General features: G+C 47.9%; 1 long non-coding RNA gene across 1 annotated transcript; it reads left to right on the top strand.

Moving 5' to 3' along the window:
* The first annotated feature begins 52 nt into the window (after positions 1-52).
* LOC149862049 (uncharacterized) lies at positions 53-6,685 on the top strand. The gene is made up of 3 exons (XR_016443203.1): positions 53-334; positions 1,612-1,726; positions 5,197-6,685. It is a non-coding gene; the product is annotated as an uncharacterized LOC149862049 (long non-coding RNA).
* The last annotated feature ends 20,014 nt before the right edge of the window (positions 6,686-26,699 follow it).

Here is a 26,699-nt window from a genome sequence, read left to right as displayed (position 1 = left end):
GTCGGCACAAAAGGATGTATTTGTTTGCAAACAAAGGTCAGAGAGTGGAGCTTTGAAGCTCTCTCTGTGTTGCCTCCAGGGAAACGAACCGCCTTTGTGCAACAATTTGGCGAGCTAGGCAGGAGCAACTTGGACCACCCCGGGACCCAGTGACAAGATCGTCCCTGCCGCCATGGGGAGTGCGCACCGAGCCGCCTTTTTGGGCTCGCCCAGGGGGTTTGAGATGTGAGTCGGGATACCCGGGAGGTGAAAACCTACCTGTGCAAAATTCTTGGTTTCTGAGGACGCCAGACACACATTCCGGCATTCTGATCGAGATCTCTAGGATACTTGAGTGAGTATACGAATCCCCTTGCCCACTTTGGTTTCTGGATCCGGGGACAAAGAGACTTGTTCGATTTGGTTTTGTTCCGGGGATTCTTTTGGCCCGGTATTTGGTGTGCATCAGACGCACTTTTGCGGACAGTTCTGGCTCGGATCCTTTAGTGAGCGCTTTCTGGTATTTGGTGTGCGTTGGGCGCACTCTCGTGGGCATTAAAATGGGTGCCGGTAGCTCCCATGTAGAAAGCTCAAATACTCCTTTGGGTTGTGTTTTACGGAACTTTAGCAAATTTACAAAGCAGGCAGATTATGGGGTGAAGATGAAAAAGGATGATGTAATTAAGTTTTGTCAACTCGAGTGGGCAACATTCGGGGTCCACTGGACCCTGAAAGGATCCTTTGTAGTAAAAGAAGTGATAGCTATCTATGAAATAATTATGCAAAATGGACACTGAGATTAGTTCCCTTATATAGACTGTTGGTTAGGAGTGGTCCAAGATCAGCCACCTTGGATTAAGAAATGCTTAGTAAAGTCTCATGTGATGGTTGTTAAAGGAAAGACCCGAGGAGGACCGCCTGTACTCCCTGAATCTAATGGGGGGGGGAATCCTGAATTGGCCGAGTATCGGGCTCGTTCTCCGGTCACCCTGACGGGTAGCGAGGATGAATCAGACACCTCCTCAGGACCCAGTCCTTCTGCACCACCACTCCCTCCCTCAGGGAAACCACCACCGGCGTATCAAAGCATACCTAATGATTCAGAGCGAGTGCCTCAGCCAAGTGCCCCATCTGAATCAGGGAATAAGGGCTATAATTTGTGCAAGACTGTAGAATCACAGCCGCTGCTGAACTGCTCGATGCGAGAGGTTATCAGAGAGAGGGGCGATGCAACGTTTGTCTACACCCCATTTAGTACTTCAGATCTATTCAATTGGAAGAATCAGAGCCCCTCTTTTCGTGAAGACCCTGAAAAGATGAGGGACTTGTTTCGATCCATTGGGCAAACCCATCGACCCACTTGGGCTGATGTCCAGATGATGCTCCAAACCCTCCTGACCCCGGAGGAGAGGAGATTAGTACTGGGGACAGCAGAGCGCATTGCAGCAGCCAGGGTAGAAGCGGAGGGAGCTGCTGGTAGTACCTTGCATGATACCTCCCCTGTTGAGGAACTGGGATGGGATAATCATACCGCAGCAGGAAGAGAGCTGAGTGCACAGTATCTGGGGATTATAGTGGAAGCAATGGGGAAGGCAGTGCCTTGGGTTACTAATCTGTCTAAATTGTATGAAGGACAAGGAAGTATCAAGGAAAAGAAGAGGATCCCTCAGCTTTCCTCGGGAGGCTGTACGAGGCATTCCGCAGGTTTTCGGACCTAGATCCAGAAGCCCCAGATAATCAACGCATGGTAAATCTTATGTTTATTTCTGATATTCGTAGGAAGCTACAGAAAACTAAGGGAGGTCCGGGGAAACCAATTTCAGAGCTGGTGGAAATTGCATATAAGGTATATGGGAATCGTGAGCAAGCACAAGAGCGCAAGGAGGATAAAAAGGCTCAGTGACAGATGGCAGCGCTGGCTGCTATAACTGGAGGTAACCCTGGAAAGGCTGGGATACAGAAAGGGAAAGGAGAAAGAGTGGGAGCAGACGTTTGTGCTTACTGCAGGGAGAAAGGACACTGGAAGAGGGAATGCCCAAAGTTGAAGAAGAAGAGAGAGGGTGAACCAAGAGGTCACCTCATGCGGGCAGAGGAAAAGGGTGAGGACACAGAATGAAAGGGACAGGGATCTAAGACCACTACCCTTCGGGTTGGAGCCCAAGAAGATCCCATGGTAACTATTAGGGTTGGTGGCAGAGACTTTGAAGCCTTGGTTGATAGTGGGGCTACATTTTCAATGATTCCAGAAAAACTCCCCTGTGCAGGAACTAGTGAACAGCATGTTCTTGTGGAAGGAATTGAGGGAACGCAATCCCGATTCCCTGTTTGTAAGCCACTTCTCACCAAAGTGGGGGACCATTTGCTTGAGCACTCCTTTGTATATTCTCCAAGTTGCCCGGTTGCACTACTTGGGCGGGACCCGGAAAGGATCATACTCAAAGATGGGGAGGGGCCTGTTCAGGTAAAGCAGTATCCACTCAGCCGAGCGGCCAGAGCTGGACTCAAGCCGTTAATAGAGAAATACAAGAGGTGCGGATGGCTAGTGGAAGGGTCCTCACCATATAATACCCCCATTCTTGGAGTGCCGAAGGCAGATGGGGTCTCATATAGACTGGTCCAAGACCTGCAAGCAGTAAATAAGAAGGTTCTTTCAGACCACCCTGTAGTCCCGAACCCACACATGATTTTAACACAATTACCGGGGGAAGCCAAAATATTTTCAGTGTTAAATTTAAAAGATGCTTTCTTCTCCATTCCCCTTCACCGAGAGAGTTCAAAAATTGTTTGCTTTTGAATGGGAGGACCCAGATACTTTCCATAAAGCCCAGCGCATGTGGACAGTTCTCCCACAAGGATTCATAGCAGCCCCCCATATTTTCGGACTTGCCCTTCAGAAGGACTTGGAGGAGTGGAAGGGATCACACCCCGCAGTGACTCTCCTCCAGTACGTGGATGACCTGCTGGTTGCAAGCCCAAATTTGCAACTCTGCGAGGAAGCCACCAGATCACTGCTAAACACCCTAGGGGAAAAAGGATATAAGGTCTCTAGAGAGAAAGCCCAAATATGTCAGCCTCAAGTTACATTTTTGGGATATAAGCTCTCAAAAGGAGTCAGAGCCCTGAGTGCAGACCGCATGCAGGCAATCCAAGGTCTAGCCTCACCTAAGTCACCCAAGGAGCTGCGGGCATTCCTAGGGCTAACTGGGTTCTGTTGACTATGGATACCAGATTATGGTGGGAAGGCTAGACCACTGACCAAGGAGAGTCTCACTGAATGGAAATGGACTAAAGAAATGCAGCACGCCTTTGATCTGCTTAAGGCAGCATTAACCCAGCCCCCTGCCCTGGCCATCCCAAATGATAAAAAGCCATATCGACTGTATGTTCATGAGAATCGAGGGGTCGCATCAGGGGTGCTGACACAGCCATCAGGCCCAACTTGGAGACCCGTGGGATATTACTCAAAGGTTCTAGATCCAGTTGCGCTCGGATGGCCAGCCTGTCTTCGGGCTGTGGCAGCCACAGCAGTGGTTGTCGAAGAAGCCCAAAAGATAGTCATGGGTAAGGACATGGAAATACACACCCCACATGGAGTTCCCCAGATTCTAGGGACCGAGGGAGGAAAGTATCTCAACCCCTCCAGACAATCACAGTATGAGATATTTTTGCTCTCTAATCCAGGACTTACTTTCAAACATACTACAGCCTTGAACCCTGCAACCTTGCTGCTGGAACCAGGGAGACCAATGCATGACTGCCTTGAGGTCCTGAATCAAACCACACAGGTGCGACCTGATCTTGCTGAGGACCCAATTGAAAACCCAGATGCTGAATACTTCGTAGACGGCTCCAGCTCTGTCATCGATGGAAAAAGACGAACAGGATGTGCAGTGGTAACCTTGGATAAGGTAGTATGGAGGGAGTCATTGCCAAGCTCATGGTCAGCACAGGCTGCAGAACTCACTGCGCTCACCCGAGCATTACAGTTGGGGACAGGCCAGCGGGTTAATGTATATACTGACTCTCGCTATGCTTTTTCTACGGTTCATGCGCATGGACTATTGTGGAGAGAAAGAGGTTTCATTACGGCTTCTGGGAATAAAATTGCTAACGGCCCCCAGATTATCAAGCTACTAGATGCACTCCACTAGCCTAAAGAGGTAGCAGTAATTCATGTGCGAGCCCATGGGAAGGCTGCTGAGGAAAAGCGTAAGCTTAGAAACGCAAGGGCTGATGCGGCAGCAAAGGAAGCCGCATTTATTGGTGCAGAGGCGGAGGAAGTATCCAGGCAGGCCTTGTCCCGTGCCGTATGGCCATACGTCCGGGATCTAGTCCCGCAGTATTCCCCTGAAGAAGATAAAATTGCACAGGAGGCTCGCACAGAAAAGAATTCCCATGGGTGGTGGATAGTACAAGGAGGAAAAGTCATGATACCCAGGCCATTGCTTCAGAAGGTGCTGCAACAGCTCCATGCAAGTACCCATATGGGAGGCTTGGCTATGGGTGATCTGGTGATCCGCCAAGCAGTAGCCCCAGGGCTATATGTAGAAGCTCAGCGTATTGCTACCAGGTGCATCACATATCAGAAAGTAAAGCCTCGAACGAAACCTCCTGTGCCAATGGGAGGTAGACCCTGGGCAGCGTACCCTGGACAAGCATGGCAGATTGATTTTGCTGAGCTCCCACGATCTGGACATCATAGGTTTTTACTTGTCATGGTAGACCAGCTCTCCGGTTGGGTCGAGGCATGGCCCACCAGGACTGCCACTGCGGCTACAGTAGTGAAGTATCTGTTGCAGGAGATCATTCCCCGGTATTCTCTGCCCGAATCCATCGAGTCGGATCAAGGACAACACTTTGCGGGAAAGTTAGTTCAAGAAGTCGCGCAAGCCCTCAAGATCACTTGGAAACTACACACACCATGGAGACCACAGAGTTCAGGACAAGTGGAACGCATGAATAGGACCTTAAAAACTCTACTCACCAAGATCTGTATTGAAGCACACCTTAAGTGGCCTCAGGCATTGTCGCTAGCTCTTACTTGCATTCGAAACACTCCCCGACGGGGCATTAAATTAACCCCATCTGAAATTATGTTTGGCATGCCTCCTCGAGTCTTACCCCCGGGATGCGAGAAAATGTAACTTTTGAATTAGGTAATAGCGAGCTTCACATGTACGTTATTGCTTTGTAGTCTGTCTTGTCTTCTCTTCACAGGTATGCAGCCTCCTTTCAACGTCTGCCTTTAGACGTTCTGGTACATGAATTCCACCCAGGAGACTGGGTCTTGGTGCAGCGGTGGAAAAACGAACCTTTGACTGAGAGGTGGAGTGGCCCTTTCCAAGTACTTTTAACAACCCACACCGCTGTAAAGATTGCTGGCCATGACCGTTGGATACACCATACCCGTGTGAAACGACATCCACAAGCGTCAGAGGGCACCAGCTCCCAGGACGAGCTCACTCCGGAGGCTGAGCCGTCCTCAGAACAAGAAGCCAGCAGGTGGAGCTGTGAACCTACTGGTGATCTCCAAGTGCGCCTGAGACGGCTTAATCAGAGTTCAGAAAATCAGATGAGGAAGTAACAAAGGAAAAGTTTAGGCTGTATTTGATCTCAAGAGAGGGAGGATATGGTGGGAGTCTTAATATGCCTTGTTGTTATCTATGTAGTATAAGAGGCAGGATTGAGCAGCCCTAGTCGCCAGCCTATATCCCCGTTTCCCCCAGTTGCTCCCCCAGGAGCAAATTTGTATGTTGACATGATGGAAAGAATTGCAGGTACTTTCAATCTCACCAACTGCTGGGCCTGTGGGGGACTTCAGAAGGTCGAAGGATGGTGGCCTTGGAGAGCTTTTCCTCTGGCCCCAAAGTGGCTAGTGAGTAGTAAGGCGGATGTTAAGAGTACTAGCCAAGAATGGGAAGCAGAAAGCATCTTGAGGGGGGAATATTGTTAGAAATGCACAGCTTGCATCTTGCTCCTGATAAGAAAGAAATACTGTCCAAGGCTCCTCTCCCGCATCCTCCTTAGGCTTTCTCATGCTGATTACAGAGACTAGAATTTAACTGCATGGCCTTGGGGTATAAACTTTTGAACTCTTGTGGTTTTCAGCATGCTTAACGAGCTGTTGCATATTTACCTTTCCGCCCCATATACTCAAATAACTAATTATAATATACATGCAATGTATGTAATGATGTAACTACATGTATGTTTGTATGAAACGGAAGTAGGCTGCAAGAATTCCTGTGTCTGCACACGTGCCCAGGAGAGAGAAGATAAATTCCTCTTGCAAACACAATTAGTTCGCCAGAGGTGATCTGAGCTTCAAAGCTCCATTCTCTGACCTTTGTTTGCAAACAAATACATCCTTTTGTGCTGACTGATGTCTGTGTGTCTGTGATCTCTTTGCCTCCAGGGAAACGAACCGCCTTTGTGCAACAGCTGGCATGCAGGCAGAAACAGGCTGGTGTAAGAAAAACAACCATAAAAAAGGGGGAAAAGAAGGAAGCAGATCACCTTTTAAAAGCAGAAGCTTAAAAAGCAGAAGCTTAAAGATAGCCCTTTCGCTGAAGCCCGCAGAACCGGTCTCAACTAGCCTAAACTTGTTCTGTACCATATTATGTAATCTTATAACAGCAAGTAAAAAACCCAAATGCGCATGCAGCGATGTAACAGTTAATATATAAATACCAAACTGTAAACTCAAGTCAAGAAAGCTCTTTGCCTTTGAGACACTGAGTACCCCTCTACAGAGCAATAATAACTTGCATACTAATACTCCCTCGTTCTGAGCTAAATTAATCGCAGCTAAAAACAAGCCCAAAAACAAAACATAACCAGTGCTCCTCAGCATATGAGCACACCCTTCAGTGTATAAGTGCTATGCAGTAACTAACCTTTTCCCCAACGCTGCAAGGCTGAATATAACATCCTGGAGGTACGGGCAGGAGCTGTAGGGAGTGGTTGGGAGGCTCCTGGTCCTGGGCATGACCTAAAACTGTACCCTGCCAGGAGTGGGGGGCCTGGTGGGGTTCCCAGTGGCATGGGAGCCTCCAGGCAATGCCAGGCCAGTTACCACCCCAGTGAAAGGCGGATCAGGGCACTTTAATAACCCTAGCTCCCACAACTGGGTGGGTTACCCCATAGAAGGGTCAAGAAGGTGGACCCAGGTTATAGAGGAGGCTAGAGGCTCAGAGACCTGACTTGAAATCCCTTGACTGGTCAATGCTGGGGCCAGGACCAGAAGGGTCAAAGGGCCAGGGGCTCACCGTGAGGGATGCCCAGAGCGGAGGGCCTAGAGTTTCCGACTGGCCTTGGAGGTGGGCCAGGGCCCGTGTGGCCAAAGGTCCCGGGGGGCCACACCCGGGCGGAGAACAGTTCAGGAGCTCGGCAGCCCAGAATGGGGGTGGAGTAGGCCACCTGATTGGAGGGGTCTAGTTGGGGTCTAGATCAGAGGATTCTGGGGCCCGTGTAGGGCTGGTGACGTTAAGGACAGTGGATGCCATCTGTGAGGCTTGGGCTGTGGTGTAGCGGAGAAACAGTTGCAGATAGCGCTCCCTGGCATCCGGGCAAGAAAAGGGCAGCCTCCTGCCTAATTAACAGCCTAATTATATATCATCAAGGCATGGCAGTGAGGAGACGGGCCATTGGCTCAGAAACAGGTGGGTGGGCCAATGCCAGATCGGCTCCGAGGAAGCCCCCTGTTACAAGGGGATTGAATACATGAAAGAGGGGGAAAGATATTGAAAGGCCATACATGAAACCCATAAATTAGTATGCTGGAAAAAATTAACTTGAAAGACATGAGTTTCCACTCACAATTTGGAACAGCTTTTAATGCAGCAGTAAGCCTTTCTTAGCATAGTTATTTTTAATGGGATTTCTAACATGGTTTCTCAGTGTATGCTGCAACTCCCTATTCATTGTTTTTAATTGTTGTTTGCAGTTCAAAAGCATGCAGCTTAGATATAGAGGAGAAATATTTCTCATGAAGTTATGCTGGAATGTTATATGCTCATTTTAAAAATCATAGTTGTACTCAGTGATATGCATAGTGATTTTTTGGATTTTTTTATCTTCTCTTGAGAAATGGGCATAACTTGACTGTATACACCATGTTCCAGAGTTTGTTTTGTATCTGCTTACTTCTCTGGAGTTTTTAGGGTTTTTTGCTAGATGAATAACTGCTGCATATTATGCATCTGTGAATCAGTTTTACTATTTGATACATCTTTCTGACATCATATAAAAGCTCAGCGAACTTCTGTATGTGAGATAAATCCACGATAAGACATTAAAATACTGAATTTATGCGTTTAATGCACACTTGTTTTCTACTGTAATAAAATTACTCCTTGTTTTTAAGAATGGAGTACTGAAGCGCAAATGATTATGATTTTAAGGAAGCCAAACAGAGCTACTTTCTCTTTGTTGAGTGTAGAAACAAATCTCAGCTGACATCTTCCCACCAAGAAAAAATAGAACCTGTTAAACTCAGTATGCTTTTTAGTAGGAATAATGCCATATGAATGGAGTAAGAACTCCGTGTTTATCTTATTCTTCCAATTGAAGTGTAAAAGTCTTTTTGTTGCTACAGGAATAAGTATGTTTTAGCATTTTTCCCCTTTCAAAGCTGAGCTGCAGTGCGTTTGTGGTTAGATTAATGAAGATATTGACGGCCTGACTATAGATGTATTTTTCACTGATTTTGGTTGGCAAGGTTCTAGGAATACTGTGCCAGCCCTCAAAATACCTAATATTATACTGTATTTAATCCCCATCCCAGCTAGACGCTAGTCTCTGGTTAACAACTTAAAGTCATGCTGCATTAGTAAACGGTCTGCAAAGCAATAAAAAATGGTTGCTTTTGGCACAGGACTGAGTGAAATAATTTATAAAAGGTATATTCTTTTTTTAAATAAACTGGAATCAATTGTGATTTATGGGAGTGTGTTAACACTAGGCCCACAGTAAACTATTAATGAACACTTCTGTCACTATTGATTTCTTTTCTCCTCTTGTATTGGCCTTTTAAATTTTGCCTGTATCTTGTTGTTCCAGGGATAGAGCTCTGTCCTTCTGGGCATGAGTTCATGATCACCATGCTGAAAAGCTTCATTACAGTGGCTGGGCAGTTCCTCATGCCAGGTCTCGCTGCCTTCTGCTGGGACAGGCAGGTTCTCCAAGCTGTCATCATCTGCCCTTTCTTGCTGATGCTACTTTACTGGTCATAAGCATTTCTGTCCCCTTACTTGGGGATAAATATACAAGCACGCTGAGGAGGAAGTGTCTGGTACTGTCATGTTCCAGACCTGCTGGTCATCTGTAGTGGCCAGAAGGAAGGTGGTGTTTGGCCCCTGGGTTTTTTGCTTGCTTGTTTTTTACCTTCCTCTGAAGCACTGAATGTGCTGCATGTGAAAACTGTGAAAGCTTGGGCAGTGTCTTGTGCATAAAAATGCAGGACAGTGGCTGGGGCAAGACTGGATTGTGGTAACAAGACTGCCACAAAAAAATCAAAGTCCGCTAATGGATTGCAACCCATTAGGCGATGAGACAGTGGAATGCTTGTGGTACCCAATACCAGACCATGCCATAAAATAATAAAAGTGGTTAAAATTGGTGGCAGAGTCCTGATGTGCTCATCACAAAAGTGTACCTTTTAAAGAAAGTCTGAGCCAGTGAAGGCAAGGAAACTGCATATGCATTTCAATTGACCTAGTAGCTAAAGGAAACAAAAGACTAAATATCCATCTCAAAAGAAACCTGTAAAAGGAGCACTGAATATAGGCAGGATGTTCTGCATGTGACCTCATACAGACATCCAATGTCACTCTAAGGTGTTAAAATGTTCACTGTATGTCTAAAGTTTTGAACTACTGTGAATGTACCCCACTGATAAACAAATACCCAAAAACAAGTTTGGTAGCACCTCTAAGTATCCTGTCTGACACTCCAGGCCCATCACCTGTGACTGACCTATAATTGCAGAGGCTGCAGAAATGCACAGTTTTTACACCCCAATGATGCATAAAGCGGTTTGTTTCTCTGGAGGCCACAAAAATCACAGACACACACTCATTAGATGGCACAAAAGGTGTATTTGCAAATAGGGTCAGAGCAGAGTCAAGAACTGAGATTACTCTGAACCCACAAAGGAATTTTGCAGGCTGTATTTATCTCCTCCCTCCTGGGCATGTGTGCAGAAACAGGAACTCTTACAGCTCACTTCCGTTCCATACAACCATACATGTGGTTACATCACTACATACATCACATGTATAGTATAATTAACTACTTAAGTATGCAGGGTGGAGAGGTAAATATGCATCAGCTAATTAAGCATGCTCAGAGACTACAATAGGTCACCAAGAGTTCAACCCCCCCCCCCCCTTTTCAGGGACACAGTCAGTTGCATTCCAGCTTCTGTAATCTGTATGAGAAAGGCTAGGGAGAAGCTGGGGGAGAGTCTGTGATTTAGCATAAGAAAAGCTGTGGCAAGGCTGGGAAAGGAAAAAAGTCCTTGGCAGTGTTTCTTTCTTATTGGGTGCAAGATGCAAGCTGTGCATTTCTAACAATACTCCATTTCTAACGATATTCCAGTTCTAACAATATTCCCCCCTCAAGATGCTTTCTGCTCCCCATTTTCATTTAGGCAGATCAAGATAATTACGAGGAATTTTTCTGAGTACATGACTTTTGCTACAGTCTGCGCTTTGAGGGGGACTGCTGCAACTTGCATCCCTTCAACTGTGGTGGTTATCAATCTAGTGACAGTACTCTCCTAATGCCACTTGGGAAAGATCCCAGCTGAGGTTCTCATCCCATTCTTGACCAGTACTCTTAACATCCGCCTTATCACTTACCAACCATTTTGGGGCCAAAGGAAAAGCCCTCCAAGGCCACTGTTCTCCGGCCTCTCAGAGTCCCCCACAGGCCCAGCAGTTGGTGAGATTGAAGGTACCTGCAATTCTTTCTGTCATGTCAACATACAAATTTTTCCCTGGGGGAGCAATTGGGGGAAGCGGGGATATAGGCTGGCGGCTAGGGCTGCTTAATCCTGCTTCTCTTACTACATAGATAACAACAAGGCATATTAAGATTTCCACCATATTCTCCCTTTCTTGAGATCAAATACAGCCTAAACTTTTCCTTTTTACTTTCTTGTCTAATTTTTTGAACTTTGATTAAGCCGTCTCAGGCGCACTTGGAGATCACCAGTAGGTTCACAGCTCCACTTGCTGGCTTCTTGTTCCGAGGATGACTCAGCTTCCGGAGTGAGTTCGTCCTGGGAGTTGGTGTCCTCTGACGCTCGTGGATGTCATTTCACACGGGTATGGTGTATCCAACGGTCATGGCCAGCAATCTTTACAGCGGTGTGGGTTGTTAGAAGTACCTGGAAAGGGCCACTCCACCTCTCAGTCAAAGGTTCCTTTTTCCACCGCTACACCAAGACCCAGTCTCCCGGGCAGAAGTCATGTACCGGTGCATCTAAAGGCAGACGCTGAAAGGAGGCTGCATACCTGTGAAGAGAAGACAAGACAGACTGCAAAGCAATAACATACATATGAAGCTCGCTATTACCTAATTCAAAAGTTACATTTTCTCGCATCCCAGGGGATAAGACTCGAGGAGGCTTGCCAAACATAATTTCATATGGGGTTAATTGAATGCCCCATCGGGGAGTGTTTCGAATGCAAGTAAGAGCTAGCGGCAATGCTTGAGGCCACTTAAGGCATGCTTCAATACAGATTTTGGTGAGTAGAGTCTTTAAGGTCCTATTCATGCGTTCCACTTGTCCTGAACTCTGTGGTCTCCATGGTGTGTGTAGTTTCCAAGTGATCTTGAGAGCTTGTGCGACTTGTTGAACTACCTTTCCCACAAAGTGTTGTCCTTGATCCGACTCGATGGCTTCAGGCAGAGAATACCGGGGAATGATCTCCTGCAACAGATACTTCACTACTGTAGCCGCAGTGGCAGTCCTGGTGGGCCATGCCTCGACCCAACCGGAGAGCTGGTCTACCATGACAAGTAAAAACCCGTGATGTCTGGACCGTGGGAGCTCGGCAAAATCAATCTGCCATGCTTGTCCAGGGTACACTGCCCAGGGTCTACCTCCCATTGGCACAGGGGGTTTCCTTCGAGGGTTTACTTTCTGGCATGTGATGCACCTGGTAGCAATACGCTGAGCTTCTACATATAGCCCTGGGGCTACTGCTTGGCGGATCACCAGATCACCCATAGCCAAGCCTCCCATATGGGTTCTTGCATGAAGCTGATGCAGCACTTCCCGAAGCAATGGCCTGGGTATCATGACCTTTCCTCCTGGTACTATCCACCACCCATGGGAGTTCTTTTCTGCACAAGTCTTCTGTGCAAATTTATCTTCTTCAGGGGAACACTGCGGGACTAAATCCCGGACGTATGGCCTTACGGCATGGGACAAGGCCTGCCTGGATACTTCCTCCACTTCTCCACCAATAAATGCGGCTTCCTTTGCTGCCGCATCAGCCTTTGCGTTTCCAAGCTTATGCTTTTCCTCAGCAGCCTTCCCATGGGCCCGCACATGAATGACTGCTACCTCTTTAGGCTGGTGGAGTGCATCTAGTATCCAAGGTTACCACTGCACATCCTGTTCGTCTTTTTCCATCGATGACAGAGCTGGAGCCGTCTACAAAGTATTCAGCATCTGGGTCTTCAATTGGGCCCTCAGCAAGGTCAGGCCGCACCTGTGTGGTTTGATTCAGGACCTCAAGGCAGTCATGCGCTGGTCTCCCTGGTTCCGGCAGCAAGGTTGCAGGGTTCAAGGCTGTAGTATGTTTGAAAGTAAGTCCTGGATTAGAGAGCAAAAATATCTCATACTGTGATTGTCTGGAGGGGTTGAGATACTTTCCTCCCTCAGTCCCTAGAATCTGGGGAACTTCATGTGGGGTGTGTATTTCCATGTCCTTACCCATGACTATCTTCTGGGCTTCTTCGACAACCACTGCTGTGGCTGCCACAGCCCGAAGACAGGCTGGCCATCCGAGCGCAACTGGATCTAGAACCTTTGAGTAATATCCCACGGGTCTCCAAGTTGGGCCTGATGGCTGTGTCAGCACCCCTGATGCGACCCCTCGATTCTCATGAACATACAGTCGATATGGCTTTTTATCATTTGGGATGGCCAGGGCAGGGGGCTGGGTTAATGCTGCCTTAAGCAGATCAAAGGCGTGCTGCATTTCTTTAGTCCATTTCCATTCAGTGAGACTCTCCTTGGTCAGGGAGTCATACAGTGGTCTAGCCTTCCCACCATAATCTGGTATCCATAGTCGACACAACCCAGTTAGCCCTAGGAATGCCCGCAGCTCCTTGGGTGACTTAGGTGAGGTTAGACCTTGGATTGCCTGTATGCGATCTGCACTCAGGGCTCTGACTCCTTTTGAGAGCTTATATCCCAAAAATGTAACCTGAGGCTGACATATTTGGGCTTTCTCTCTAGAGACTTTATATCCTTTTTCCCCTAGGGTGTTTAGCAGTGATCTGGTGGCTTCCTCGCAGAGTTGCAAGTTTGGGCTTGCAACTAGCAGGTCATCCACATACTGGAGGAGAGTCACTGCGGGGTGTGATCCCTTCCACTCCTCCAAGTCCTTCTGAAGGGCAAGTCCGAAAATATGGGGGGCTGCTATGAATCCTTGTGGGAGAACTGTCCACATGAGCTGGGCTTTATAGAAAGTATCTGGGTCCTCATATTCAAAAGCAAACAATTTTTGACTCTCTTGGTGAAGGGGAATGGAGAAGAAAGCATCTTTCAAATCTAGCACTGAAAATATTTCAGCTTCCCCCAGTACTTGTGTCAAAATCGTGTGTGGGTTCAGGACTACAGGATGGTCTGAAAGGACCTTCTTATTTACTGCTCGCAGGTCTTGGACCAGTCTGTATGAGACCCCATCTGCCTTTGGCACTCCAAGGATGGGGGTGTTATAGGGTGAGGACCCTTCCACTAGCCATCCGCACCTCTTGTATTTCTCTATTAACGGCTTGAGTCCAGCTCTGGCCGCTCAGCTGAGTGGATACTGCTTTACCTGAACGGGCCCCTCCCCATCCTTGAGTATGATCCTTACCGGGGAGACCGACTTAGCTCGTGCAGGGGTTCCATCAGCCCATACCGAAGAGTCTACTCCAGTCATGTGATCTTCAGAACTTACTACAGGGCGTCGGTCCTCCAGGAGAGCCATCTGATAGTTTGAGCTCTGCTTGACAGGTAGCTGGACCACCATCTGATCGTCTCTGAAAAATATCTCAGCTTGCAATTTTGTGAGTAGGTCCCGCCCAAGTAGTGCAACCGGGCAACTTGGAGAATATACAAAGGAGTGCTCAAGCAAATGGTCCCCCACTTTGGTGAGAAGTGGCTTACAAACAGGGAGTCGGGATTGCGTTCCCTCAATCCCTTCCACAAGTACATGCTGTTCACTAGTTCCTGCACAGGGGGGGTTTTCTGGAATCATTGAAAATGTAGCCCCAGTATCCACCAAGGCTTCAAAGTCTCTGCCACCAACCCTAATAGTTACCATGGGATCTTCTTGGGCTCCAACCCGAAGGGTAGTGGTCTTAGATCCCCGTCCCCTTCATTCTGTGTCCTCACCCTTTTCCTCTGCCCACATGAGGTGACCTCTTGGTTCACCCTCTCTCTTCTCCTTTAACTTTGGGCATTCCCTCTTCCAGTGTCCTTTCTCCCTGCAGTAAGCACAAACGTCTGCTCCCACTCTTTCTCCTTTCCCTTTCTGTATCCCAGCCTTTCCAGGGTTACCTCCAGTTATAGCAGCTGCCAGCGCTGCCATCTGTCGCTGAGCCTTTTTATCCTCCTTGCGCTCCTGCATATGCTCACGATTCCCATATACCTTATATGCAATTTCCACCAGCTCTGAAATCGGCTTCCCAGCACCTCCCTCAGTTTTCTGTAACTTCTTATGAATATCAGCAGCGGATAGACCAATAAACATAAGATTTACCATGCGTTGATTATCTGGGGCTTCTGGATCTAGGTCCGAAAACCTGCGGAACGCCTCATACAGCCTCCCAAGGAAAGCTGAGGGATCCTCTTCTCTTCCCTGTCTCACTTCATACAATTTAGACAGATTAGTAACCCGAGGCACTGCCTTCCCCATTGCTTCCACTATAATCCCCAGATACCGTGCACTCAGCTCTCTTCCTTCTGCAGTATGATTATCCCATCTCGGTTCCTCAAAAGGGCAGGTATCATGCAAGGTACTACCAGCAGCTCCCTCCGCTTCTACCCTGGCTGCTGCAATGCACTCTGCTGTCCCCAACACTAATCTCCTCTCCTCCGGGGTCAGGAGGGTTTGGAGCATCATCTGGACATCAGCCCAAGTGGGTCGATGGGTTTGTCCAATAGATCAAAACAGGTCCCTCATCTTTTCAGGGTCTTCACGAAAAGAGGGGCTCTGATTCTTCCAGTTAAATAAATCTGACGTACTAAATGGGGTGTAGACAAAAGTTGCATTGCCCCCCTCCCCGATAACCTCTCGCATCGGGCAATTCAGCACCGGCTGTGATTCTACAGTCTTGCGCAAATAATAGCCCTTATTCCCTGATTCAGATGGGGCACTTGGCTGAGGCACTCGCTCTGAATCATTAGGTATGCTTTGATACGCCGGTGGTAGTTTCCCTGAGGGAGGGAGTGGTGGTGCAGAGGGACTGGATCCCAAGGAGGTGTCTGATTCATCCTCGCTACCTGACAGGGTGACCGGAGAGTGGGTCCGATACTCAGCCAATTCAGAATCCTCCCCTCATTAGACTCAGGGAGTACAGGCGGTCCTCCTCGGGTCTTTCCTTTAACAACCATCACATGAGACTTTACTAAGCATTTCTTAATCCAAGGTGGCTGATTTTGAACCACCCACAACCAACAATCGATATAAGGAAATTTATTCCAATATCCGTTCTGCATAACTATTTCATGGATAGCTATCACTTCTTTTACTACAAAGGATCCTTTCGGGGTCCAGTGGACCCCAAATGTTGGCCATTCGAGTTGACAAAACTTAATTAAATCACCCTTTTTCATCTTCACTCCATAATCTGCCTGCTTTGCAAATTACTGAAGTTTTGTAATATATAACTTAAAGGTGTATCCGAGTTTTCTACACGGGAGCAACCCGCACCCATATTAATGCCCGCAAAAGTGCACCCAACGCACACCAAATACCAAAAGATCCTAGTTACAGACTGTTCGCATATACCAGGCCGAAAATTCCCCAGCATTAAACCAAATCGAACACGTCTTTGTTCCCGGATCCAGACCAAATTGGGCAAGGGAATTCGTATACTCACTCAGATACCCCAGAGATCTCGATCAGAATGCCGGAATGTGTGTCTGGCATCCTCAGAAACCAAAAATTTTGCACAGGAGCCTTTAATCTCTCGGGTACCCCGACTCACATCTCAAACCCCCTGGGCGAGCCCAAAAAGGCAGCTCGGTGTGCACTCCCCGTGGTGGCAGAGACAATCTTGTCACTGAGCCCCGAGGTGATCCAGAGACGTCCCATCTGGGGTGCCAGATTGATGTATAAAGTGGTTCGTTTCTCTGGAGGCCACAAAAATCGCAGACACACATTCATTAGATGGCACAAAAGGTGTATTTGCAAATAGGGTCAGAGCAGAGTCAAGAACTCAGATTACTCCGAACCCACAAAGGAATTTTGCAGGCTGTATTTATCTCCTCCCTCCTGGGCATGTGTGCAGAAACAGGAACTCTTACAGCTCACTTCCGTTCCATACAAGCATACATGTGGTTACATCACTACATCACATGTATAGTATAATTAACTACTTAAGTATGCAGGGTGGAGAGGTAAATATGCATCAGCTAATTAAGCATGCTCAGAGACTACAATAGGTCACCAAGAGTTCAACACCCCCCCCTTTTCAAGGACACAGTCAGTTGCATTCCAGCTTCTGTAATCTGTATGAGAAAGGCTAGGGAGAAACTGGGGGAGTGTCTGTGATTTAGCATAAGAAAAGCTGTGGCAAGGCTGGGAAAGGAAAAAAGTCCTTGGCAGTGTTTCTTTCTTATTGGGTGCAAGATGCAAGCTGTGCATTTCTAACAATACTCCATTTCTAACAATATTCCATTTCTAACACCAACAAGGAAAGAACAGGAGCCAGGCAATTAACAGTTATGATATGATGATCAACCTTTTCCTCCCTGCTTTGTTCAGACTTTAATTGGCAACCATCAAGAAAAATCCTGTGAAGAAACAGTATAAGAACTAAGCAGATTTGTCAGCAAGTGTGTGCAGTCCAGACCAGAAGTCATCCTGCCAACAAATGAATGACTCACACTTTGAGGCTGTACAAGAACTGCTTCCTGCGTGCATTGGGTAAAGATCTCTGTGCAGCTAAGATAATACTAAGGACTAATAGCTTATTTTATATCTGGAAAGAGTTTTTTCTATCATTTAATTTTGTATCTTGTTAGTGTTATTAAAGCAAGCCTTTCTGCTATTCATCAGCTGAGTGTTGTCAATTCATAAAGCACTAGGTTAGAAATTTGGTTTATAAGTTGGTTTTTAACTAATATTTTAGCCTTGGCTAGAGGCTGGAATGTACTCGTGTTCCTGTCAGCACTTAAAAACCTCTCATACACCTGGCTAGAGAGACTCAACATCAAACTAATCATTAGATTAAGGTTCAGAAATAATTTTTCCCCTTGATTAGATTGGCAAAGGACTATGGGTTTTTTAGTGATTCCCTGAACAGTGGTGCACTATCTGTTTAGGATCAATCTGAACCTAGCAGATTCCCTTCTACTGCAGTAACCAACACAGTGTCAGTGATCTTGTCTCTCCTGATCTTTACCTGTGGCACATTATAGGGATTTTTACTATTTTGAACTGATAGAGACTTTTTAGGCTGATACCAATGGCTGATTTTTAATGAGCCATATCAGCCGATATCGATTTGATTGCCTGGCAGCTTGGAGAGCAGGGTTCAGCTGCTAAATCTGTTGTGGGGAAAGGGGGATGTGGAGGACAGACCGAGGCCCCTGCAGTGAGGGAGGGAGTGTGGCTGGGTCAGGGGCAAGCGCTACACAGCCATGGTGGGGCGTCGCATGGGACAGAGCCATGGCTTACCCAGAGTGTGCGGGGGAAGGGGGTGGCTCCTGCCATTACATGCACCCCACAAGGGCATGGGGAGCATGTGCCCCCCAGATTCATGCTTGAGGTGAGGGCAGGATGTTGCTGTGGGCTGGGGCTGTGCCAAGTTCTTTCTGGTGTGGGCTGGGCAAGGCTGTGCTTGGGGCAGGCGGTGGCAGCACTGGGAGCAGGGCTACAGTGAATTTTGGGGCAGCTGTAGCCCCCCCCTCCCCCAGTACTCCCCCTTCCAGCACAGCTGCCACTTGCCCTGAGCACAGCCTTGGCCCAGCCCCCACTGTGGAAGAGCCTGGTGCTGCCCCTGGCCCCAACCCACCCTCGCTCCATGCACAGATCTGGGAGGCATGTGCCCCCATGGCTCCCTCAGGGTGTACATAGCAGTGGGAGCCTCCCCACACCATGCCCCCTGGACGAGTCTCTCCGGGCTCTGTCTCGTGCCCTGCTCCAGCCCCACTCCTTCCCTTACCACAGGGGCCTTGATCTGTGCCCCCCCCACACCACTTCCCTCTCCCACGTGCCTTTCCCCACAACAAACTTAGCAGCCAGATGCTGCTCTCCACGCTGCCGGGCTGTGCTCCTGGCTGCCTGTGGGCTGTGCTGCAGCTGCGCTCATGCAGCGGACATTTATCAGGGATATTATCGGCCACATCAGCCAAAAAGACCTGATTGCTGAAAATAATGTCAATTTTCCTTACATTGGTGCCAATACAGTATGGGACCAATATGTTGGTGCACCTCTAATATGGATAACAAAGCATTATACTACATAGACAGCATGAAAAGCTTGCAATTTTGAGAGAACAGTGAACAATTCCAGTATTGATGCAGCTGTTTTCCTTCAGTGACTGCACCACCACTGGTTTTCTACCCGAAAGGATTCTGGGGTATATATGTATCCATGCATCTAGGGTGAGAGAATGTATTTTAAAGGAAAATTAGAGGAGCAGGCAATGTTGTTTAGCTTTCAAGGGAAAAGCAGTGGAAGGTGTATTCCATTCAAACTCTTTGGGGGTAGCCTTACAAAATGCTGAACTTTCACAATACATTCTGCAAGAAAATATGCTGAAGCAGACACATGGGATCAGTTTAGTGAAATAGCTATTTTGCTGTCAAGGGGAATGGCTGAATGTATTGCTGTACATACTTGATGTTCTTTAATCTATTGGATTGTTAAGACAGACTCTCCATTTCTTTGTAATGCACACGATTAATATTCTTTTGTCTTTCTCTAGGGTAGTGTTCTAGCTCAGGGCAATGTGTACTGTCTTTAACTCCAGAAGGCTGTATAATGGTATAACTGCTTGCTTGGTTTTCATCCCCTTCCATTACCTCAAAAACGTAAGTGTTTACTTTTCATCTGTAGCAAAGGCCACTGCATTGTGATGCAGTCTATAATATAATTTAATTTTATATTTTGGAGCATTCAATTAATTTGAGTTAGTCAACACAGACAGGAGAGAGTGAAACTGAGGTCCTCATAGAGGAGGAGGAGGTGTCTTTAAAAGTGACTGAAAGTACAATAGTTCTGTGACATACAAAAAACTAGAACTCTTTGTTCCAAAATGATACCTTTTATTAGACAAACTTGAAAATGGCAAGAAATTTGTCCTTTTCTGCAACCTTTTGGGATCAAAGTCCCTTTGTCAGGCTCTAGGACAAGTGTAGATGGTACAAGATGGTAAAAAGTCCCCATAGGTAGGAAATAAACTTCATTTTTGCACAGAGGGAGCTGAAGATGGAAGTCTGTCCCTCTGGGTCCATAAGAGTGTCTTTGTGAGCCGTGCTGAGTAGCTCTTTGATGTGTAGATCAGGTACAATTCCTTCCCTGGAGGTGTCAGATGGCAGGCAGGGAAGCAAAAAAACTTCCTTGTTGTTCTGCAATGAAGTTTAAAATCCAAAATGAGCTAAAATTCAGCATTTTCCATGTTTCACGGGTGTACTTCGTAGGCATGTTGGTCTGAGACAAACAGTTCTGTGATGCATTTATGCCTTGTGGGGTTTCTTTTAGGTGAGTTCTATATGTGCCTTTTTGGCAATATAAAAAAAAATTAATGGATCTAAAAACTACACGGAATCATAGAATCATAGAAGTCAGGTCAAAAGGGATCTTATAGATCTTCAAGTCTGACCCCCTGCCTGGGCAGGAGAAAAAACTGGGCTCAAATGATTCCAGCCAGGTCGGCATCAAGCCTCCTCTTAAAGACCCCCAGAGTAGAAGCCAGCACCACTTCCCTTGGAAGTTGGTTCCAGCTCCTAGCCTCCCTAACTGTGAAGTAGTTCTTACGGATGTCTAATCTAAACCTACTGTCCAACAACTTATGGCCGTTATTCCTTGTTATGCCAGGGGGCGCTAGGGAAAACAAGGTCTCTCCCAAACCCTTCTGGTCCCCACTAGTGAGTTTATAGACGGTCACCAGGTCCCCCCTCAGCCTTCTCTTGTGAAGGCTGAACAGGTTCAGGTCCCGCACTCTCTCATTGTAGGGTCTGCCCTGTAGTCCTTGGATCATGCAAGTGGCCTTCTCTGGACCCTCTCAGTGTTGTCCACATCCCTCCTGAAGTGGGGCACACAGAACTGGATGCAGTACTCCAGCTGTGGCCTGACCAGTGTTGCAAAGACCGGGGGGGAATCACCTCCTTGGCCCTGCTTGAGATGCACCTGTAGATGCACGACAAGGTCCGGTTAGCCCTGCCAACCATGACCTCACATTGTGGGCCCAAGTTCATCTTGGAGTCAATAATGACTCCAAGATCCCTTTCTGCCTCCGTGCTCTCAAGAAGGGAGTTTTCCATCTTATAAGTGTGCTTCTGGTTACTACTGCCCAAGTGCAGCACCCTGCACTTGTCAGTATTGAAGCACATCCTGTTTTTGCTAGCCCACCCCTGTAACCTATCCAAGTCTTGCTGCAGTCTTTCCCTTCCTACTAGCGTGCTCACCTCACCCCAAATTTTGGTATCAGCAAATTTAAACAGGTTGCTTTTCACCCCGTCATCCAAATCGCTGATAAAGAGATTGAACAGCGCAGGCCCAAGGACTGAGCCCTGGGGGACTCTGCTGCCCACTGCTCCCCAGATCGAATATGACCCATCCACCACCACCCTCTGAGTATGACCCTTCAGCCAATCTGCAATCCATCTGACTGTGTACCCATCAGTGCCACAGTCACCCAATTTCTTAATGAGGATGGGGTGGGAGACGGTGTCAAAGGCCTTGCTGAAGTCCAGAAAGGCTACATCCATGGCAACAACTTCATCCAATGCTTTTGCGACCTGATCATAAAAGGCAATCAGGTTGGTCTGATATGACCTACCCCTAATGAAACCGTGCTGGTTGCCCTTGAGCATCATCCCTGAGGACAGCCCATTGCAGATGTGCTCCATGATGATTTTCTCAAAGAGTTTCCCTAGGATTGAGGTAAGACTGACAGGCCTACAGTTGCCCGGGTCCTCCCTCCTCCCTGTTTTAAAGATGGGGACCACGTTGGCTATTCTCCAATCATCTGACACCTGGCCTGAGCACCATGAGTGCTCATAAAGCCATGCCAAGGGCCCTGCAATAACCCCTGCTAGCTCCCTCAACACCCTGGGGTGGAGAGCATCTGGACCCACTGATTTGAACACGTCCAGCTGCTCCAGAAGCTCTCTAACCCAGTCCTCCCCAAGCTGAAGTCTGGAGGCATTCCCCTCGAGTCCGTCTTGCATCATGGTGGGGAAGTCCCGGTCCCTGCACAAGAAAATGGACATGAAGAACTGGTTAAAGAGTTCCGCTTTCTCCTCTGGCGCAACCACCAGATTGCCCAACATATCTTGCAGGGCCCCCACATTTTCCGGTGCCTTCTTCATCCTCCCTATATATTTGAAAAAGGACTTTTTATTATCTTTGATCTTGGATGCTAGTCCTAGCTCTATGTTTGCCTTAGCTTTCCTGACAGCCCCCCTACAGGCCCGAGCAGAGGAGGTATACTCCTCCTTGGAGATAGCAGCCCCCTTCCACTGGTTGTATGCCGCCTTTTTGGCAATCAGACATTCCCATACACCCTTGGTGAGCCAGGGGAGCTTTTGGGTACTCCTGCCCCCCTTGCTTTTTGTTGGGATGGTCACCTCTTGGGCCCTGAGTATCGTCTCCCTAAGGAACGACCACTCATCTTGGGCACTGAGCTCCCCTGCTCTCAAGAACCCCAGCGCCTCTCCCACTGATCTCCTCAACTCGTTGAAGTTGGCCCTCTTGAAGTCTAGGGCTACCATCTTGCTGCAGGCCCTTGACACCCTGTGCTGGATGGTGAATTCCAGCAAGCGATGATCACTATCACCCAGGTGGTCAAGGACTTGGAGGCCTCTTACCAGATCATCGCCTGTGGCCAGGACCAGGTCCAACAGGGCATTTCCTCTGGTGGGACTGTGCATCTCCCGAATTAAGTGGAGGTGCTGTATATCGGCCAGGAACCTCCTGGAACGGTCCGACCTGGCTGACTGTTCCTCCCAGCAGATACCCGGGTAATTTAAATCACCCATGACAACTACATCCTTTGCTTTAAGTGCCTCTGCAAGCTGGCCTGAAAATTCCCGGTCTTGCTCCTCCCCTTGGCTGGGGAGGTCTGTAGTAGACCCCCACCATTCGATCCCTCTCCCCATGGCCCCCTTGTATCTTGACCCAGAGCACTTCAGCTTGCCCCTCTGACCCCATTTTGCTGGCAGAGGATGTGTATTGCTCCTTGACATAAAGCACCAGACCCCCGCCTTTCCTTCCTTCTCTATCCCACCTGTAAAGCCTATAGCCCCTAATGCTAACTGCCCAGTCATGGGATGAATCCCACCACGTTTCTGTCAGCCCTATTATGTCCGGGTCTGAACTGGCTATTCTGAGGGCGAGTTCCTCCTGTTTATTCCCCATACTACGAGCATTGGTATATAGGCATTTAAGGCCTTGCCTAGCCGTGTGTGCCACCCCCCCGATTTGGGAGACTGTCTGGACCCCTGTTTCTTACCTGGGCACTCCTTGCATTTGACACCTGTCTTGCTCGGGTGGTATTTCCTCATCTTCCTGCATCCCCCTCCCCCCAGCGATGCTAGTTTAAAGCTCACTGTACAAGATCAGCCAGCCTGGAAGAGAAGACACGCTTGCCTTTAGGAGAGAGGTGAAGCCCATCCCACCCCAGCAAGTCCCTCGCCCGAAAGCCTGAGTCATTATCAAGAAACCCAAGGCCTGCCTGACAGCACCAAGTGCGTAAGCGCCGGTTGACCTCGCCAATACAGGCCCCATGTCGCTGTCCCCGCCTACTCACCGGAAGAAGAGAGGAGAATACCACCTGCGGCCCTGTCTCCTTAAGCTTGTCCCCCAGAGCCTTGAAATCCTTCATAATGCAGTCAGGGTTGCCCCTGGTCACGTCATTCGTCCCCATGTGGATGACAACCATGCGGTAATCGTCTGCAGGTCGGATGTAGGCCAGGATCCTCTCCGTGATGTCTCTAATCCGAGCCCCACCCATGAAGCAGACCTCTTGCATCATGGGGTCTGGCCGATAGATGGGACCTTCCAGTCCTTGTAGGATGGAGTCTGATGACGAGGACCCAGCGTTTCTTCCTGCTGATGTTCGGTCTCTGCCCATTCTTTATCATGTGGGGAGTGACATCGTCCCCGCCGGAGGCAATTTCACTGTCTTTCTCCATCACAGCTACCAGGGTGTCGAACCTGTACCCCAGGTGAACCTGGGGAGCTTCCACCACTCTAGGCCTAGCAGCTCTGGATTTGGACACCTTTTGCCACTCCTGCATTGGAAGGTTAGTAGGGCTAGAGATTAGAGTGAACATCTGCATTACAGGAAATAAACATGTATTTTTCTTCAGATATATTTTTAAGAAACACCCTTAAACAGTAAGGTACACAGTTTTGTGTTTGCGTCACAACACATGAGCACTTAAGCAATAACCACTTTCATGGTTATCGCTTAAGTATTTTATGGGTAAAACTGTTTTTAATGGCACATTACTAGATATAGGATGTGGGTAACTAAGTATCAGATCAGGGATCTATCTGACAGCTGTTTTTAATGATCTCCACACCAACTGCCTCTTAGTTGTTAGCTTACCAGTGTAGTCTAGTAATTTGCAAAGACATTTTCTGCTAGTTGGTTTAAATTAGAATCTCTTAACCTCCCCTTTATGTTGGAATCTATTAGCTCTCCAAATTCTCATAAGCCTTCCTTTTTTTAAACCGGGGTTCATTTTCATAGTCCAGAAGTGACAATTACATGACCTAATCAGGGTCTGATAGTTTGGTCTGCCTACAGGATGCCAAGTCCAAGTGAAAAGCTGGTGCCTGTCCTGTGTTCTTTATTTGGGGTACTGAGGTTATCACATTTACGCAAACTCCTATCCAAAAGATTTCTTTCAAGTTTGTTCCTAAATGTAAAAGTTTTCCCTGTTTCTTACCCACCTAAAGGGAAATGAACTGAGATATTATCTGTGAATGTTATCTGAAGTGTTTTAACTCCTTTTTAAGTGCTGTTTCCTGTGACGTTAGTATTCTATTTTGAGTTTTATTAGCATTCATTCCATAGTCTATTGAGTATGTGCCCATCTCCTCTCGATGGTTCACTCCTGCACTGCGTTTGCCCGAGCAGCCGACCTTGCTCGCCAGGGAACCTCATGCAGACCCCAGAGAGTACCTCGGTTACCTTTAGGGTGACCCCCAAACTCACCTGCCATGACTTTGGATGGTCCTTCAATGGAGGGGATCCCCTTTGAGGATGCCTCCAGAGTTGTCACGTGTCCCAGTGGACGTCCAACCTCCCATATACCCTGGAGCGGGGCTCCAACCTCCCATATACCCTGGCCATACACCAACCTTAGAGACAAGCCTCAGGATCTTTTGTGGCTATCCCCTGTTGAAGTCTTCCCTGGTCTCCACCTCCTCTCTTGCAGATGAGCAACCTGGGCTCTGGCTGGACCTGGGGGGTCTGGTGACACTTGGCCTTTGAGCTTGTCCTCTTCAACGCCCTGAGCCTTCTATGGCTGATGCCGTTGGCCCTCGCTGTGTTCTCACGTGGTTCCTTTCCCAGCCTCGGATGAAGTCTCTGCTACCCCAGCCTGGTATGGAGAGCTCCGCTAACCTGCTCTCACCAGGGAACTAAAATAGATCATCCCAAAAAGGGGAACGCAACTGATACCCTCACCACCATAAAACCCCTTGCCCGGAAATGACCCGACGTGAAACAAAAAAAATTAAAACTAACAACACAACTACCCGAGAAGCACGACAAAGGGAGAACAAAAAGAAGAGAAGCACCCACAGGGAGAGTCCCATACTCCCCTAGCCCCTAACGCCCCTAGACTAGCGCGTCCTCTGGGTTGGGGTCCATGCCTTCACCTCAGCTGGGGTCTCTCTCCTCCCCTCCAGGACCCGCAGCACCTGTTGCCTTTGATGGGAGCTCCCACACCGGCCTCTCCAATGGTTCCTTTGATCCCCACCGGTCTTCTCTGGCACAGGGATCCCTCTCAGCTCCTGCTGCTGCTGCCTCTGCTGGCCACCCTGCCGGCTCCTTTGGTCCCTGCCAGTCTTCCCTGGCTGGGGGATCTCTTGCGGCTCCAGCTGTTGCTGCCACCGTTGCCAATCACAGCAGCTGAATGCTTTCTGCCCTGCGGTTCCCCGCCACTCCTCATCCTCCTTCCTGCGCTTTCAGGGAAGATTTTTATCTTCACCAGGTGGCGTCTCTTCATGACGTCACCCAGCCCCAGCTGGAGATGGGCGCAGCTGATAAACCTCATGGGCGGTGTTTCACCGCGTGCTTCCTTGCTTCTCCGGGCCCCTGTATGTGTTTTTCTTCTTTTACTTTGGTTTGGGGTTTGCCTCTGAATGAGGCTTCCCCCTTGTCTGATCCTGCACCCCTGGGACACAGTAGTCTCCCATATATGGGACATATGTATGCTGGGACCCATGCAAATAAAATAATTTTGTTTTCATTAAAACAACCTTTTCCCATAACAAAACAAGGATGTTTATTACACACTTATAGCAGTATGAACTGCTTGGTCTGGAGCAGGCCTTGAAAGCTGTATGGGTCACTTCAGACCTAGAAGAAAAAAGTTTAACATTTTGCAAATCCTTAACCTGCTTTAAAACAAAATCACTATTGCACTGTTTTATTTTTTTTTCTTCCAGTCACTTCCATTAACTAGAACTGGTTTTCTTCTGATCCAGACTGCCATCTGGAAATTATGCAAGTTTGTAGTTCTCCAGAATGAGTTCTCTACTTGGCAACTGGTGGCTACTGCAGACTTCCTAGTTTCCCCAACCCTTTGTTACATTGTAATGGCCATAGTTCTACTGACAGACCATATTTTGTTTTATTGTTCCCCTATTTACTAACAGTGTGGTGTGCCAGGAATCTTTTTACATATGAATCCATGTGTAAGTGGTATAGGTACCCGAAGTAGTTTGTATGTTTACTTGATGACTTGCATAACATGCGTACTAGCCCCTAGGTCACAGCTGCTCTTCTAATTAAGGATCTTTGTCAGCACATCCACCCTATTCTTTCCTGCCATGACTTGTTGGATCAAAATAAAAAAAGA

The sequence above is a fragment of the Crocodylus siamensis genome, chromosome 6 (assembly GCF_052110815.1).
Source record: "Crocodylus siamensis isolate JL-2025a chromosome 6, ASM5211081v1, whole genome shotgun sequence".
NCBI classification, from domain to species: domain Eukaryota; kingdom Metazoa; phylum Chordata; order Crocodylia; family Crocodylidae; genus Crocodylus; species Crocodylus siamensis.
The sequence above is the reverse complement of the archived record's forward strand: the minus strand, read 5'-3'. Positions and strand labels throughout refer to the sequence as shown.